At 43.4% G+C, this 16,928-nt stretch overlaps 1 long non-coding RNA gene and 1 other non-coding gene across 2 annotated transcripts; both read left to right on the plus strand.

Moving 5' to 3' along the window:
- Positions 1-1,304: 1,304 nt before the first annotated feature.
- Positions 1,305-1,411, plus strand: LOC118671059. Its single transcript, XR_004972576.1, has one exon. It is a non-coding gene; the product is annotated as a U6 spliceosomal RNA (small nuclear RNA).
- A 12,777-nt stretch (positions 1,412-14,188) lies between these two features.
- Positions 14,189-16,668, plus strand: LOC118670944. The gene is made up of 3 exons (XR_004972524.1): positions 14,189-14,337; positions 15,789-15,914; positions 16,295-16,668. It is a non-coding gene; the product is annotated as an uncharacterized LOC118670944 (long non-coding RNA).
- The last annotated feature ends 260 nt before the right edge of the window (positions 16,669-16,928 follow it).

Below are 16,928 nucleotides of genomic sequence, written 5' to 3' on the forward strand. Positions count from 1 at the left end.
AATTTGAGTCTGCCTGATCTTATGATTTCTGGCCAATAGATGTGACAGGAGTGATAATGTCTCAGTTCTGAGCCTGGACCTCAAGAGGCCTGTGTGCTTCTGCTCTTTCTCTTGGAAACTTTGGAGCCTGAAGGAATTACTCATCCCAGTTGACCCTTTGGCTGACCCTCCAGCTGACCACAGACTCATGAGTAAGCCTGTCTGAGATCATCTGAGCCCAACCCAGACGAGAAGAACACTCCTAGTTGGACCCAACTAAATTGCCAACTCAAAGAATCATGAACTAAAACATGGTTGTTGTTTTAAGTTGTAAATTTTGAAGTGGTTTGGTAAGCAGCAATATTGTTTGCTGGTACCACAGCCGTTGGTTAAATTTATTGCTGAGAACAAAGTAAAAATCTATGGGTTGTTCTGTCCAGTTTTAAGTAATTTCTTTACTTTTGTTTTTTTATAAACTAACTTTTAGTATTTCTCTGTGTCAGGATACAATGTGACATTCCTGACCCAAACTCAAACCCTGAATCTAATTATAAGACACATTAGGCAAACCCAAATTGAGAGACATTCTTCAAAAGTGTCAAGGTTATAAAAGACAAGAAAACATAGAGAACTTACTACAATTTGAAGGAGGCTAAAGAGACATGACAACAAAATGCAACACATAATTCTGGACTGGATCCTTTTAGTATAAGTAGCGTTTTTGAGACAACAGACAAAATTTGGGTGGAGTGTATGAATTAGATGCTAGTAGTGCATTAGTGTTAATTTACCAATTTTGATGGTTTATTATGATTATGTGGGAAATATCTTTGTTTATAGGAATTATGTACTAAAGAATTCGCAAGTTTTGGGGCATCGTATAGACAACTTACACTCAATGGTTCAGTTTTTAAAAAGTTGAAAATGAAAAGAAATAGTTTAGAAAAAATATCAATAGTAGGGTAGTTTTGATTCTACACGATAATAAAAAACAGGTACTTCCCACATAGTTAATAATTTATTACTGCCCCCAAAGTGCTGCCTGGGATCCTGTTTCCATTAATTTAAATCAGAAATATTATATGGTTGGTACATCAACCCAAAACACCTAACTAATTTCTCTAACATAGAACCAAAACACAGTAAAATGTCTATGTATCAGGAACATCGTGGTAGTAAATAATATTATATGCTTAAAGCATCACTTTCTGATGACCAGATAATTAATATGGTTATTAACAAACTTTTGCTTTGTATATAACATTCCAAATATAAATCCTGTGCTGTCACTTTTGTTGTATGTGCTTTTCAAAATGGTTTTCACAGTGCTCGCTTCAGCAGCACATATACTAGAATTGGAACGATACAAAGAAGATTAGCATGGCCCCTGTGCAAGGATGACACGCAAATTCATGAAGCGTTCCATATTTTTGTGGATTAGAAAACTATGGTACATCTATACAATGGAATACTATACTGCTATAAAAAAAGAAGGAATTCTTACCATTTGCAGCAGCATGGATGGAACTGGAGAGCATTATGCTAAGTAAAATAAGCCAGTCAATGAAGGAAAAATACCACATGATCTCACTCATTTATGGATAATAAAGAACATTATAACCTGATGAACAGAAAGGTAGATACAGCGGCAGAGAAGCATCGAACAGACTGTCCAATTACAGCGGGAAGGCTGGGGAGGGGGTGGGGATGAGGTAAGAGATCAACCAAAGTACTTGTATGCATGCATATAAGCATAACAAATGGACACAACACACGGGGGGGGGGGGGGTTAAGGGCATGTGCCGGGGGGGGGGGCGGGTAGGGGAGGCTGGGGGAAGGTCAATGGGGGGGGGAAAGGAGACATATGCACTACTATTTGTAATAATTTACACAATAAAATTAAATTAAACAAACAAAACAAAAAAACAAAATGGTCTTCACATTTTGATATTGATCTAAAATAATAAAAGCATAATATGCTAATTCGACCAGACATCCTTCCGGAGGAAGCCCAGGCTGTGAGGGAAGCCCGGGTTCCTGGTGCCAGAGGGAAGCTGGTGCCGGCAGCCGGGGGAAGGAAGGCCTACTCTTGCATGAATTTCATGCATCTGGCCTCTAGTATAATTATAATATTCCACTAATTTTATTTGACTCAAGACTTATTTTTATTATTCTTTATTAACTCAATAATTATTCTATGTACAGTATAGTTTTGTTTAAAATATGGTATTGAGCTTTTGTTGTTGTTGATTTTAGAGAGAAAGGAAGGGAAAGGGAGAGAGAGAGAAACATTGACTGATTGCATTGAATCTGCAACCTGGGTATGTGCCCTGATTGGAATTGAACCTGTGACCTTTCAGTGTATGGGATGACTCTCAAAGAAGTGAGCCACACTGACCAAGGCAAAAATATTGTTTTAGGGAAAAATAACTTTTCCTATACATATAGTGTTGAAAAATATTGTACTGAAAAAAAAGTGTGTTCAAAGAAGTTGGTGTAGTATATTCCAAGAGGCATTCTAGTGAAAAAGAGAGACATATGGGTTGTGCCTATCCTATATAATAAAAGGCTAATATGCAAATCGACCAAACGGTGGAACAACCAGTCACTATGACACACACTGATCACCAGGGGGCAGACGCTCAATGCAGGAGCTGTCCCCTAGTGGTCAGTGTGCTCCCACAGGGGGAGTGCTGCTCAGCCAGAAGCCCTGTGCTGGGCTCACAGCTGGCAAGTGCAGAAGCGGGGCTGGGAGCCTCTCCTGCCTTCATAGTAGAGCAAAGGATGTCTGACTGCTGGCTTAGGCTCTCATCCCCTGAGGGCTCCTGGACTGCAAGAGGGCACAGGCCGGGATGAGGGACCCCAGACATATGTACATTCGAGGTGACTAGGCCGGCAGGGGAGGGCCGTTAGGGGTGACCAGGCAGGCAGGCAGAGGCGATTAGGGGTGATCAGTCAGGCAGGGGAATAGTTAGGGGCATTAGACAGGTAGGCAGGTAGGTGGTTAGGAGCCAGTGGTCTTGGATTGTAAGAGGGATGTCCAACAGGCAATTGGACATCCCCTGAGGGGTCCCGGATTGGAAAGGGTGCAGGCTGGTTTGAGGGACCCCTCCCCCCATGCATGAATTTCATGCACCAGGCCTCTAGTTTATTATGAAGCTACAATCATTTCAGCTATACACCTTAAACAGATAGCTCAGTAGATCAGAATATATTGGTCACCAAATGTAAAAATTATATTTGTACTATACAAACTTATACATAGAAAATGAATGAGATTATTGGCTAGCAATAGAGAAAACAATTTAGATTGATATATAATTATGAACACTAATTCCAGATAACTTAGTGTTAACTAGAAAATCTAGAAGAAAATAGAAATGAATTTGCCAATTTTATGCAAGAAGAGTTTCCTAAGTTTAGAAGTAATACGTCAATGAGAAAAATACACGGAGTTGATTACAGTGAAGTTTTAAAATTCTGTGTGTATGAGTTTAAAAGTAAAACCAAACATTTACAGCAAATAGGATACCAAATATTCAATATAAGAGCTCTCACAAATCCATAAGAAAAATATAAGTCACTGATAGATATGTGGGAAACAGCATAAAAGACAGCTTCTAAGAGAAGAAATACAAATAGTTAGCCAAATTATGGGGAAAAATAACTTTGCTAGTAGTCAAAGAAATAAAATTCATAACTGGGACTATCATGGCCATTTATTAGATTAGAGGAGTCATTAAAAATATCACAAAATCCAATGGCATAAGGGTGTGGTGAACTAACTGGGTACTATGCACTTAACTAGTGTTGGATAAAATAACAGAACCCTTTAGAAAGTAATTTGGCATGCTGACCCGAGTTATAAGGGTTAATACTTTTTGACTCACATTTTGGAATTTGCTATACTTTTTTTTTTCACAAAGATGATCATTACAAAATTGTTTATAATAGCAGAAAACCATGTCTGTGTTGGAGTAGGAGGGCAAATTAAATAGCTCATGGTTAAGTAAGCTAACCATATAAAGTGCCAACACTTTATATAATAGTATGCAATCATTAAAATAACTCTGCAAATAAACAAGAGTGATGCTATATGCTTTTTAAAATAGAAGAAGTCAGAATTCTATACCCTGTGTAATTGCCCAACTTCATCACATAAGAAACAACACATACAAATAAGTCATGAGATTATAACCAGAATACAAACAGTGGATGTGAGAAGTGATGAAATGATAAAAGATTCTTTTAAAAAAAGCTTTTCTCTGTTTTTTTTTTCCAAATAAAAAAAAATACATACATTGCCTTTATAACTAAACAAAATAAAGAAAGAAGAAAGAAGAGATGATGTTCTGGTGTTTACAGTCAAATGGGAAATTTTTCCTATGCAACTATTCAAATAAGCATTACCAAAGTCCATGAAACACTGACACAGATGCTGGTGACTGCACCCTGGAAAGCCTAACTGGATCAGAGACCACTATAAAGAGCCAACAGCCTACAAGGAGCTGATGACAGCTGTAAATAAGCCTGAAGTCATGTACCAACCTGCCCAAGGAGACTTTCCATACAGTCATAGCTGCTGTAATGCATTACTAGGCTTTAAACACATCAAATGCGTATTGGTCAGGAAATAAGCCTGGTAGTTAGGTATTTTTGTTTATGTTCAACATAACGTGTGTCTGTGTTTTTCAACTCGGTTAAGGTCATAGTGTTTTTCTATTATAAAACTGTTATTAGGAGAAAGAAAGATCAGCATCCACCATACAGTGTGTTTTTAATGTAGGAGCAATCAGCAGATGTGGGGTCCATTTTGTTGTGGTTTGTTTTTCAAAGATCATTTTAAAAATTCAGATTGTATTTGTGCTGGTACTATTTTAAATCAAGGAAGCAAATTGGTGATATCATTTTACTTGTAGTTTGCTGCTTCTTAGAATAGATGATGTTTAAATAGAATGCAATATACAGTGAAGGGTAATCGCCCATTTAGCTTTACAGTTCTATCAGCAAAATGCCAGCGGAGAAGGAATATCTTGTTCTCTTTGAATTGTGTTTTTGCAATCTGAGATTCAAGTTCAGGTTTCTTGAGGCACCCCTGGGCATTGAATCTGAATTAATTACTGTGTCCAATTTCCTCCACCTAGTCCCTAAGACAAGTGCAAACAAGCCAGCAATGGTTCCCCTTAAGACTACTAGAGATTATATCAAAGGAAAGTTTGAAGTTGTAGAATGTTCTACTGGTAAGAATTTATCCATTGAGGAAGAACAAAGGGAAAATCAGGTTGGCACAAATTGGAAGCTATTGGATACACTCAATATCTTCTAGTTGAATTCACACCTTTCAGGTATGGATTAAAACACATCACAAAGAGCTTTGTTATTATAATTGAAGGAGGTGGTTTCTTTCTTCCCTCCTTCCCTTCTTTCTTCCTTTCTCTCTTTCTTTTTGTATTCTAAGAGAAATTAGCTGGATACTTAATTCGGAAGACAGACCTCATGTCAGGTTGCATGTGTGATAGTTGGGGTTGCCACCCATTCCTATGGGGAAAGTGATTCTTTATGACAGGCCTGAGAATTGTCCTCCTTAAAGAATGACTCATGAAAACAAAAAGCAGATCTAGGCTTTTTTGAAGCTGTTTTGAAAAGACTGGTACCAATGTTCACATTATCTTATTTCCTGTGATATCTTATTCCCAATAAATAATGAGTGGATTAACAACTCATTGTTATGATAAAAAGGAATTTCATCATTTTTTCCTCTAAAAGCAGACACTTGCTCTTGGATTGTCTTTCTGTCTTGGCTGTGATTCTCTATAAAATCTACTGATGAAGCACTTCCTAGGCTGATCCTAGGGGAAGCGAAACAGAATACCTTTTCTTATTCTCATTATTAGAAACACTAAAGAAGAATCCCCTCATCTTTAATTCAAAATTTTGGGCAGAAATTTGAGAATGACTTTGAAAATCACCGATGAGGTGAAGAGAATGACATACGGAGTTTAATTTTTGTATAAGGGAGTATTTAAAAATAATGTGTTACTATTAATAACAACAAATAAAGCAATAAAAGCCAACTACTGGCAGTGGGGAAGCCGGGCCCTGAAAGCACGTCTCTGGGTAGTGCTCTTTTCTGACACAAAACATTGTATCTGTCAGTTGTGAGTTAATACTTATGATCCCCCAGCCCCAAATTAGAACAGATTCAAGATGGTTTCTATACTAACATAATCCTCACTTACATTCCAATGTTACTTTCTTGAATCAGAGAGAAAGTTTTAAGCTTTGGGCTAATATTCTGGGGGGTTGTGGCCAATCTCAGATACACCTATTGTTATGGGGTGAATTGTGTTCCCCCAAAAAGATCTGGTGAAGTTTTAACCTCCAGTACCCTCAGAATGTGACCTTATTTGGAAATGATCCTTACTGATGTAATTAGTTAAATGAGGGTAGGCCCCTAATCTGACTCGTGTCCTCATATAAAAAAGAATGCCATGTGAAAAGACAGAGACACACATGAAAGAAGACAGCCAAGTAAGGACAGAGATAGAGACTGGAATTGGCTGCCACAAGCCAAGGAATGCCTGGCGCCACCAGAAGCCAGGGGGAGGCTAGGAAGCAGCTCTGGAGGGAGGATGGCCCTGATGACACCTTGTCCTCAACTTTTGGCTTCCAGAACTGTGAGGCAGTACATTTCTGTTGTTTTAACCTATCCAATCTGTGGTACCTTCTAACAGCAGCCCTGGGAGACCAATCAACCTATGGAGGTGTGCTGTGCCTGGGTGAGTGTCATTAAGTATCATGTCCGAGATACCATTTCTGCAGAAAGAAAATGGAGAGAAAGAGAAAAACGATTCCCCCCCCCAAAGCTATATAGATGTTTGGGGTTGCTGACTATGAAGTTTTGTGAATGGCTAGGTACCTGAAAAGTTCATCCTCAAGTTCCCTAATGTTCCCTGAAGGCCCTGCTGTCTCCACCCTTGTAATCCATGTCTTGATAAGGTTGTTTAGATGGCGTACATGACCAGGGGGACCAAGGCACTCAGGCAGTGACCAAGGGCCTGAGCCAGGAGTCTGCTTCTAAAAATTGCTCCCAGAAAATCAAGATTGGATCATGATAGGGAAAATGATCCTTGCTTTAGCTCTGGCTTAAGGATTCTCGGTTGGTTCTGCTATGGGGTTAAAGCCGAAAGGCCTGTGGTGACTGATGCTGACTGCTGAGGGCTGGGCTGTGCTGAGAAGGATTCTGGTGTTGTGCCTGCATCAGAATCCTTGATGGATGGACTCTTACTAGTGAACTCACACAGCGTATGGAAATGGGGAATGTTGAGCCTTGGCCTTGGATTTGCTGACTCTGGGCCTCCTATAGGCTAAAATCAGTAAGTGATGGTAGATTGAGAGTTACCTTTTCATAACCAAGTAATCCAAGATGTATAGCAGTTAGTTTATAATTTACATCCCAAGAGTTCTGGTGTAGGAAAGATTCACAACCCTCAACAGTCACCTGGTTGGCTTGTAACACTCAGAGTCTGGGAGAAAGGACTTTCTCTAGCTGAACAATTGAGGTGATTTTAGTAAAAGGACTATTTGCAAAGATGTTGGCAGGATTTAGAGAGAGCAACAAAATGTGTGGCTTACTTTAGGCAGCTCAGAGCAGGGAGCCCTGTCTACACTTCAGGGGAAGGGAGCAGTTACCAAAGCTGGGAGAGAGCTGTGTGAACCAGCCTCCTGAGAGGCGCTGTGCATTCAGGAGAGGCTTACAGGCCAAACAAAACCAGGGAAATGAACACCAAGCTTCGCTCTCCTCCTTCACTTCATCTCCTGTGAGTGACTCGCTTTGGGTGAACCCAACCAGAAGCAGGAAGGCTGGGGAGTCCAAGGATACAGTCAGCCTTTGGGGGCACTGAGCAGAGAGTGGGCACGTGGAAGGGCACCTCGCAGCAAATGGGAACTAACCAGTACAGACATCTTTTAGTTAAGAACATTTTGATTGCAAGTGACAAACCCTATCCTAATCTAACAGACAAAAAGGGGATTTACTGAAAGTCTCAGTGGCAAGTGCATGAGTTCATCTAAACCTCAGAAAAACTTAACTGGACAACACATAAGCATTGGCATCTTGGGTTCTCATCTCTGCTTTTTTCTCATTTAGTTTTATTCTCTTAAATCAGTTTCATCCATGGGCTTCTATCTTTATACCTTCAATACCAAAGGGAGGCTAAATCCAGTGTGAAATATCTCAGGACTGAAGGTGGTAGGGGAGGTTTGGAGAGCTAGAGTTATCAGGAAAGGTCTCAGGAGAGGAAAGAGAGAAAGGAATGAGTTAGAAATGGCTTGAAGGAAGAATGGAGGTGCCATTATCTCAGATCAAACTGAGGAGGGAAAGAATGGATGGGGGATGGGGGAGGCGAACAGGGAAACTTTTCTGGGTGTTGGAATGCTTTACTTCCTAATTTGGGAGGTGGTTACATGGGTGTGTGTATATTATATGTATCCTATATAATAAAGATGTAACATGCAAATGGTTGTTACGCCGTGAAGTGTAACGACCAACCACGTAATGACCGGATCACAAATCAGCAGGAGGGTGGGGCAGTGAGCTACAAGTGGGCAGGGGAGAACTACAGGAGGGGGCGGGGCATCAAGCTATGAGGGGGGGGAGGGAGATATGGGAGGGCGGGGCAGCAGGGGGAGAACTACTGGAGGGTGGCAGTGAGCTACTGGCGAGCTACTGGCGAGCTACTGGCGTACGGATTTGTGCGCAGGGCTACGAGTATATACATATATGTACTAATTGGGATGTGTACTTTTCTACACATTTGTTAGACTTTAATAAAAAAAATTCTCTTGAAAGAATGTCAGGTCTTTAAGCCTGGCAACAGGGTGCATTGAAAAATGAAGGAAAGAAAAACTTCACAAGTGATAGCTACCATTTATGGAGCCTCTTCATGGAACCAGGCATTTCCCATAATCTCCAATACGCAACTGAACTTGAAAGCCCTGATCTTTAAATGAGGAAGCCTTCTGAGAGGGTAATTAATCCAAGGACAAAGCTGGGAAGTGGTGGAGCAGGGATCTGAACCTGTTCGCTTGCTCATTCCTCACGAAGATTTCTATTAGGCCCAATATGTGCCAGACCCTGCAATGAACAAGTCAAAGTTTCTGGCCTCAAGTTCTAGTGGGGGAGACAAGCAGCAAACAAGTAGCATTGTGATAAATCAATGAAAGGAATGACAAAAAAAGGAAAGAAAGATCTCAGGACTGGTCTGAGTCTCACATCTGCTGACTTCTAACAAGCCAGCTGTGCAGGCGCTGGGATTGGCCCACCCCTCTAGGTCCATGTGCGTGGAGTGGAGGGAGGAAGAGCTCCCCAAGGAAAAGGCACCAATCCCAGGAAAAGGGAAGGGTCCTGGGCAGAAAGAGAATAGGTGTCTACCACAGGGAGAACACAGGAGCAGAGATGAGGACGAGGAAATCAAAGAGGGGGAGGGGCATTCTGCTGTGTTTCCCATGATAGGAGCTTTGGCTGCGACTTTGGAGAAAGGGCAGGTTGGGCTTTACCTAGAAGCTGTGATTTTTGCTCAAATTATTCTTCCTACCTCTATGGCAGATACCTTCCTGACTGCCTTTAAGGTAGACAAAAAGGGTGAAATTCTCAGCCTGTGTCTGACCCAAGACTGGCTTTCCCCTTGGCTCATCATGGCTCCATGCAGATTGTGGCCCAGGCCTGCCAGTTCATTTGCTCTTCCTGCCATGTTGGCCAACTCCTGTCCATGCGTCTCCATCTGTCACGATCCTACTCATCATCCAAGACCCTGCTCAGATCTCACCATCTCCACCAAAGCATCCCTGCTCCCACCTGCAGGAAGGGAGCTTTCTGTTCCCAATTCTTCTGTTACTATCAGAGAGCTATTTAAATATTCATCAAGGTCAGCTTTCCATCAGACTTCTTTATCTATGTCAGCCTCCTTCACCTGACAGTAGATCCTAAAGGGAAGGGGCCATGCCTTCTGTGCACACCCTCACACCTCATGCCCACACCCCTATACCCCCACATACACCCCTGTGTATGTTCTAATTGCCAAAAGAACCCTGGAGCAGTGGGAAGGAATGGGGGTTTGACTCCTGTCTCGTGCCCTTCTCTTCCACTTTACATTCCTCCAGTTGCTTTTTGCTCCCCCATTTTTTGGTTATAAATATGGTCACATTGGGATATATTTAAGATGAGAGTTTGGCTTTCTCTCTCTCTCTCTCTTTCTCTCTTCTTTCTTTCCTCCCTCCCTCCCTCCTTCTCCCTTCCTCCCTTCCTTCTTCCCTTCCTTTCTCTCTCTTTCCTTCCTTCCTTCCTTCCTTCCTTCCTTCCTTCCTTCCTTCCTTCCTTCCTCCTCCCTCCCTCCCTCCCTCCCTCCCTCCCTGCCTCTCTCTTTCTCTCTCTCTTTCTTTCTTCCTTTCTTTTCTTTCAGTTTGGCTTTTAAAAGCATGCAACCAAAACACTGACTCCTAACTCTACCATGGTCAAACATGTGACTTTATTTCCTTTTAGAAACTGATGTGGCTCATAAATGGCAGGGTTGAACTCTTTTAGAGAATGATATTTGCATAGGAATATTTGGAAAAGTATTGATTATTAAGCCATTTGGTCAAATTTGCAAAGGCAGGAAACATCATTTGCCTATCTAGGGGGAGAGAGCATGATCAGACCTCTGCAGCTATTGCTACATTAGAACCCTTTTGTTCAGAGACATTTTACTTTCACGTTGGTTTACACTTGACTGTTAAGAAACAGAAGTAAAACTGTTCAGAATGTTGACTGAGGCTCAATGGGCTTTCTTTCCTTTTTTTCTGGTGTTAACCACAGGTGTCTTTAACTGTTCAGAGCCTTTCTAAGTGACCCTTTCAGTTTCTATAGCTACTACTTTGTGGACTAAAGTTCAACAGTTTGTGTGGGTTGGACATTTTGACTTGGTAACACCTAAGCACATTATGAAAAAAAATCCCACAAAAAAACAATGCAACTTAACATCCTTGTGAAGATAACTGCTGAAATCCAAGTACACAAAAACTCTTGAGTTTTATGACTACTAGTTACTAGCACATCTGTGTCAGGCCATAGTAACCAATTAAATAAAATGTAGCTTCTAGTTATTAAATAAAGTCATACTTAAAAAATTTATCAGAAGAGGTAAAGGAGAGGACTTAAATGTTTCTGTTATGTCTAGGATGTCAAACAAGCAACCACACCTCTCTCGCCTTCCTCCACCAAACTAAAGAAGGAGAAATAAAAATAGGAAGGAAGAACATCTTTAATTTAGCCAAATAAACTAGAAACTGTTAACATTACTCCTTTTTTGGATATAAACCCCATCATGGCATTTTACTGAATCCATACTTCTATACTCATCACTGTAATTTTTCTAGAGGTAAAACAGAACAACAAATGTGATGATGTTCAAGGGAGGTTAGGAAAGAGGACATTCAGCATTTCTAGCTTCTATAGTAGAAGATGGCAAGGGAATAAAGAAAGTTAGAAATGACAGCTGGGTTACCCAACTAGGTAAGAGAAGGGCTTGGGCACGGGCAAGGAGTGGAATATATAGGATATGCTGGAGGAAGGGCAAACAGATGACATCTCACTGGGGCCGAGGTTAGGTGAGAATCCTACCTAATAAAAGAGAAACATGGTAATTAGCGTATGTCCGCTACCCTTCCCAATGGCTAATCAGGGCGATATGCAAATTAACTGCCAGCCAAGATGGCGGCCGGCAGCCAGGCAGCTTGAAACTAACATGAGGCTTGCTTGCTTCAGTGACGGAGGAAACCAACGTTCCCCGCCTGCCTTGCCGGCCTCTGAGCTTGCAGTTTGAAACATAGTTACAAATATAGAAGCTAAACAAAACCCCAGAAACCTGCTTTCAGCCAGCCGGGATCTCAGAGCTGGAGTTGATACAGTGTTTCAATTATAGAACACAAACAAACCAGATACCTGCTTTCAGCAGCAGAGGCCTCAGAGCTGGAGACAGAGCTAAAGCTGGCCCAGAATAAAAAAAAAAAAGAAAAAAAGGAGCAGTTGGGAGCTTCAGTCACCCGCCATACTGAAAACAGCCCTCAGCCCCTCACCCAGACTGGCCAGGCACCCCAGGGGGAACCCCCACCCTGAAGGGTGTGTGACCAGCTGCAAACAGCCATAATCCCCTCACCCAGGCTGGCCAGGCACCCCATTGGGGACCCCCACCCTGAAGGGTGTGTGACCAGCTGCAAACAGCCATAATCCCCTCATCCAGGCTGGCCAGGCACCCCAGTGGGGACCCCCCAACCTGAAGGGTGTGTGACCAGCTGCAAACAGCCATCATCCCCTCACCCAGGCTGGCCAGGCACCCCAGTTGGGACCCCCACCCTGAAGGGTGTGTGACCAGATGCAAACAGCCATCATCCCCTCATCCAGGCTGGCCAGGCACCCCAGTGGGGACCCCCAACCTGATCCAGGACACCCTTCAGGGCAAACCAGCCGGCCCCCACGCGTGCACCAGGCCTCTATCCTATATAGTAAAAGGGTAACATGCCTCCCAGCACCAGGATCAGTGGAGCGGCGAGGCCTCCCGGCACCGGGATCAGCGTGACAGGGGGCAGCGCCCAAACCCCCTGATCGCCCTGCGGCTCTGTGTGTGACAGGGGGTGGGGCCACAACCTCCCTATCTGCCCTGCTCTGTTTGTGACAGGGGAAGGTGCCCCAACCCCCTGATCAGCCCTGCTCTGTGCCTGATAGAGGGGAGCTCCCCAAACCCCTGATCGGCCCTGCTCTGTGTGTGACAGGGTGCGGCGCCTCAACCCCCCCACCCCCACATGGGCCCTGCTCTGTGTGTGATGGGGTAGAGCCATAACCTCCCCATTGGCCCTGCCCTGAGTGTGACAGTGGCGGCGCCCCAACCCCCTGATCGGCCCTGCTCTGTGGGTGATAGAGGGCGGCGCCCCAACTCCCCTATCGGCCCTACTCTGTGAGTGACAGGGGGGAGCTCCCCAACCCCCTGATTGACCCTGCTCTGTGTGTGACAGGGGGCAGCGCCCCAATCCCCTGATGGCCCTGCTCTGTGCATGACGGGGTGGCGCCGCAACCTCCCCACTGACCCTGCCTTGAGTGTGACAGGGGGTGGTGCCCCAACCCCCCAATCGGCCCTACCCTGAGAGTGACTGAGGGTGGCATTGCAACCTCCTGATCCGCCCTGCTCTGTGCATGACAGGGGGCGGCGCCCCAACTCCCCAATCAACCCTGCTCTGAGCCCGACCAGGGGCTGCACCTAGGGATTGGGCCTGCCCTCTGCCACCTGGGAGCAGGCCTAAGCCAGCAGGTCGTTATCTCTCAAGGGGTCCCAGACTGCGAGAGGGCACAGGCTGGGCTGAGGGACCTCCCCCCCCCCCCCCCCCCCCCGCCCAGCGCACAAATTTTTGTGCACAGGGCCTCTAGTCTTTAATAATAAAAGTGTAATATGCTAATTAGAATGGACGACCTTCTGGATGAAGCCGGGGCTACAAGGGAAGCCCGGGTCCTGGGTGCCGGAGAGAAGCCCAAGTCCTGGGTTCCAGATCCCAGAGGGCAGCCGGGAGAAGGAAGGCCTACCCTTTGCACGAATTTCGTGTATTGGGCCTCTAGTTAAGAGATAAGATTAGAGAAACAGCTTGCACCAGGACCTTACCCATCAAATAAAGTAGTCTAGAATTTATCCTTTTAGCAATGGGGACCCACTGGATATTTGCGAGTGGAAAAGTGACATTAAAGCAGTGTTTGAGCACCAATAATCTGGCCAGAACATAGAATGTATCGAAGGAGAAAAGCCTGAGGAGGAGGTAAAACCATAGGTAAGATGACACGAATTGGAATGGTGATTCTCAGTGGTATGGAATAAAAGGTATGATTATGCAGAGATGATAGAGCATGAATGTTCAGGACTTGTTGGCTGATAGAGGGAGCATCAAGGCTGACTTTGCAGCTTTACGCCTGGGTAAGGGGGACATATGTAAAAGAAGTAGGAAACCAAGAAGGGAGCTGGTTTTAGGAACAAGTTGATTAGTTCAAATTTAGATGTGGCATTCGCGGTAGAGGCAGCAGGATGAGCAATGGAAACATGTAACAGGCAGATAACACTCAGTTCACAAGATACTGAACATTAAGAATAACGCCGCCTCTAGTGCTGCTCCCAGAATGTATTTGGCACAGGAAGTGTGATGATGTTTCCTTGAGGAGATTTGATGGATTATTTCAGAGAGAGGCAAGTAATTCTGTCCATAGTCTGTACTTGGCAGAAGGGAAGCCTGGAAACTTTTTGAGATTAGTAGTAATGGCCCTGAAGAAGAATCGGACATCCCATGGTAAGTAGGATGAAATATCCAAGGATATCCCAAAACCTGGGAGAAGAGAATCCAGGCTGTATGACAGTTGAGACAATTCCCACAACTGCACTCATTAGTGATGTCACCAGTTTCGGAGTGAGAAAGAACCAGATAGTATTCAGAATCATCTGTATACTTGTTTAGTAAACTTCAGGTGTAGTTCTCTTTCTAAAGGGTGCTGTCATCCCAACAGATGCTTTGTCAGGTTCCATAAAGGACCTCTATGTAAACTGTTATAGATTGAAACTAATCTGGGTATATGGGAACTAATACAGTCAAGATGCTGTGTCAGAACTGACAAAGCCTGGACAGGCACTTTAGAATGCTTCTTTGCCAGGCCTGTGTTGGCTGGATCATGCCTGCTGCTGCAGCGCCGATGCTGCCTGATGCTAGAGTTGAGCTAAGGGTGATTGCCATGCCTAGTCATTCAGCTTGAGGTGGAGAGGATTTGATTTTCAGCATTTTTTAGAATAAATGTGTTCATCAAATTTACTGCATGGAGTAGGATTATGTTTTTACTTTAAAAAGTTATTAACAAGAAAAACTTCTGAATGCCCCCCAAATTAAAATATTCGTTAAAAAATTTTGTTGCTCTGGCTGGGTGGCTCAATTGGTTGGAGCGTCATCCCCTACACCAAAAGGGTTGCGGGTTCAATTCCCAGTCAGGGCACACACCTAGGTTGCGGGTTCGATCCCTGGCTGGGGCATGTACAGCAGGCCATCAGTTGATGGATGTTTCTCTCTCTCTCTCTCCCTAAAATCAGCTTTTTAAAAAGCGTATCCTAGGTGAGGATAAAAAAATGTCAAAGGGAATAGAAATAAGGTGAACGTAATCATCCTTATAATAGGATGATAGTTTTGTTAAGTCAATGTGAGTATCTGACCTGTTTCCAGGGTTTTCATCTATATACTGGGTTGCCAAGGCAACCAAGAAGCATGCAGTAGGACTTGAACACGTAAACTAATTTTATGAATGTCAGCTACCACATTTCTTTTATCTTGTGTTATACAAAGCCCAGAGCCCAGCAAGCATTTACATTTTACTTTGACTTATATTTTGAATGCTGTTTTCATTTCATAGTAAGGATGGTTATGGATATATCTTATATAGAGTTACAAATGAACTATTTATGTAAAATATGCAAGATGTATGTATGTATCCATGTATGGGGAAGAAACTGTAAGTGTGCCTATTTGTAAAATTTTAATGGGGCAATAGACACTGAAGAAAAAAGAACCCAAAGAACAGACAATAACAACAACAAACATTTTGATTATCCACATGTGAATTAAAATTAAAGACTAAGTTTTCTGGATTTTTCTAGAAGAAGCAGTCATGTTTTTAAAAAAGTCCAATTGATATCAGAGATTTGCTGAAATTCCATTGTTTGGGGCTCTGGCACTTTTACAGTAAAGTCCTTGTCATTCAGGGGCATCTGGAGGACAGATGGCTGGGGCAGAGGGCACAGACGTGAGCAACAGCTGACAGTGGCTGGCCAGGAGACCTCCAGGGTCCAGAGGACACAAGTGCTGGAAAGCCCATGGGCCCACTTCAGGTAATCAGTCAGGAACGGGGCAATTCAACCCAACAACATGCGTCAACTCAAACAGTGGTGACCAATGCAATCAAACCTCTGTCTTCACCTTTTCAACGTGTGGCCTGGGCACAGCAGAACAACTGAGATCTTGTCCTTTGGCCTTGACAAAAATGCTTGAAAACTCTCCACATTAAACTTTGAGCCCTACTGGGAGAGACACGCTGTTTTAGCTCCTTTCTTGCTGTGGGTACCTGCTGCTGTTTACAGAGACCTCTCCCAGCTGACTGAGATGCGTGGCTAGGATTCCGATCTCATGGTGCCTAAACCGTTTGCCTGGTGGGTCTCTGATTCCTTGACCCCAGGTTTCCTCACCTGATTCTTCCTTTTTCTCCTCCCAGCGTCTGAATTTGTCTGTCTACAAGACCTTGCGGATCCTCTCAGCACTCCCCCATCCCTTTTCCTAGTTGAAGTCCCTATCCTGGCTTCTAAGTCTACCCACATTATACATGAACATGAAGACCTCAAGGAATGCTAGTCCTCCAACACCGTACACCGACGAATCAAGGCTGCAATAGGTCTGTGATGTTCCCTGTTGCTTGCCTAGCACTTAACAGCGCCCACACATGCCTGACACAGAGTAGACATGAACGAAAGAACAAAAAATTAAAATAAGTTGATAATGTTGTATTTACCCCAAACAGGAAACTTAGAAATAGTTTTAATATGGATTGAAACAAAAAGATGTTTCTATTTAGCCAGCTTATTAAAAATATTTTTAAAATGAAAACGTTTATATATTTATAGTTAATTGAGATTTAAATTCTAAGGGCTTGCCCTGCCACCTCAATGTCCCTCAAACATACCAGGCCTTACTTCAGGGCTTTCATATTTGCTCTTCTCTCTGCCTGGAATATTCTTTCCTCATTTACTGCATGGCTCACATGTTCTGGAATGTTCTTTTCTTAGTCTCTTGTGTGGCTCATGTGTTCACTTCCTGTATGTCTCTGCTCAAATGTCCACCTGGCAGATCAT

The sequence above is a fragment of the Myotis myotis genome, unplaced genomic scaffold (genome assembly GCF_014108235.1).
Source record: "Myotis myotis isolate mMyoMyo1 unplaced genomic scaffold, mMyoMyo1.p scaffold_m19_p_16, whole genome shotgun sequence".
In the NCBI taxonomy this organism is placed as follows: Eukaryota; Metazoa; Chordata; class Mammalia; order Chiroptera; family Vespertilionidae; genus Myotis; species Myotis myotis.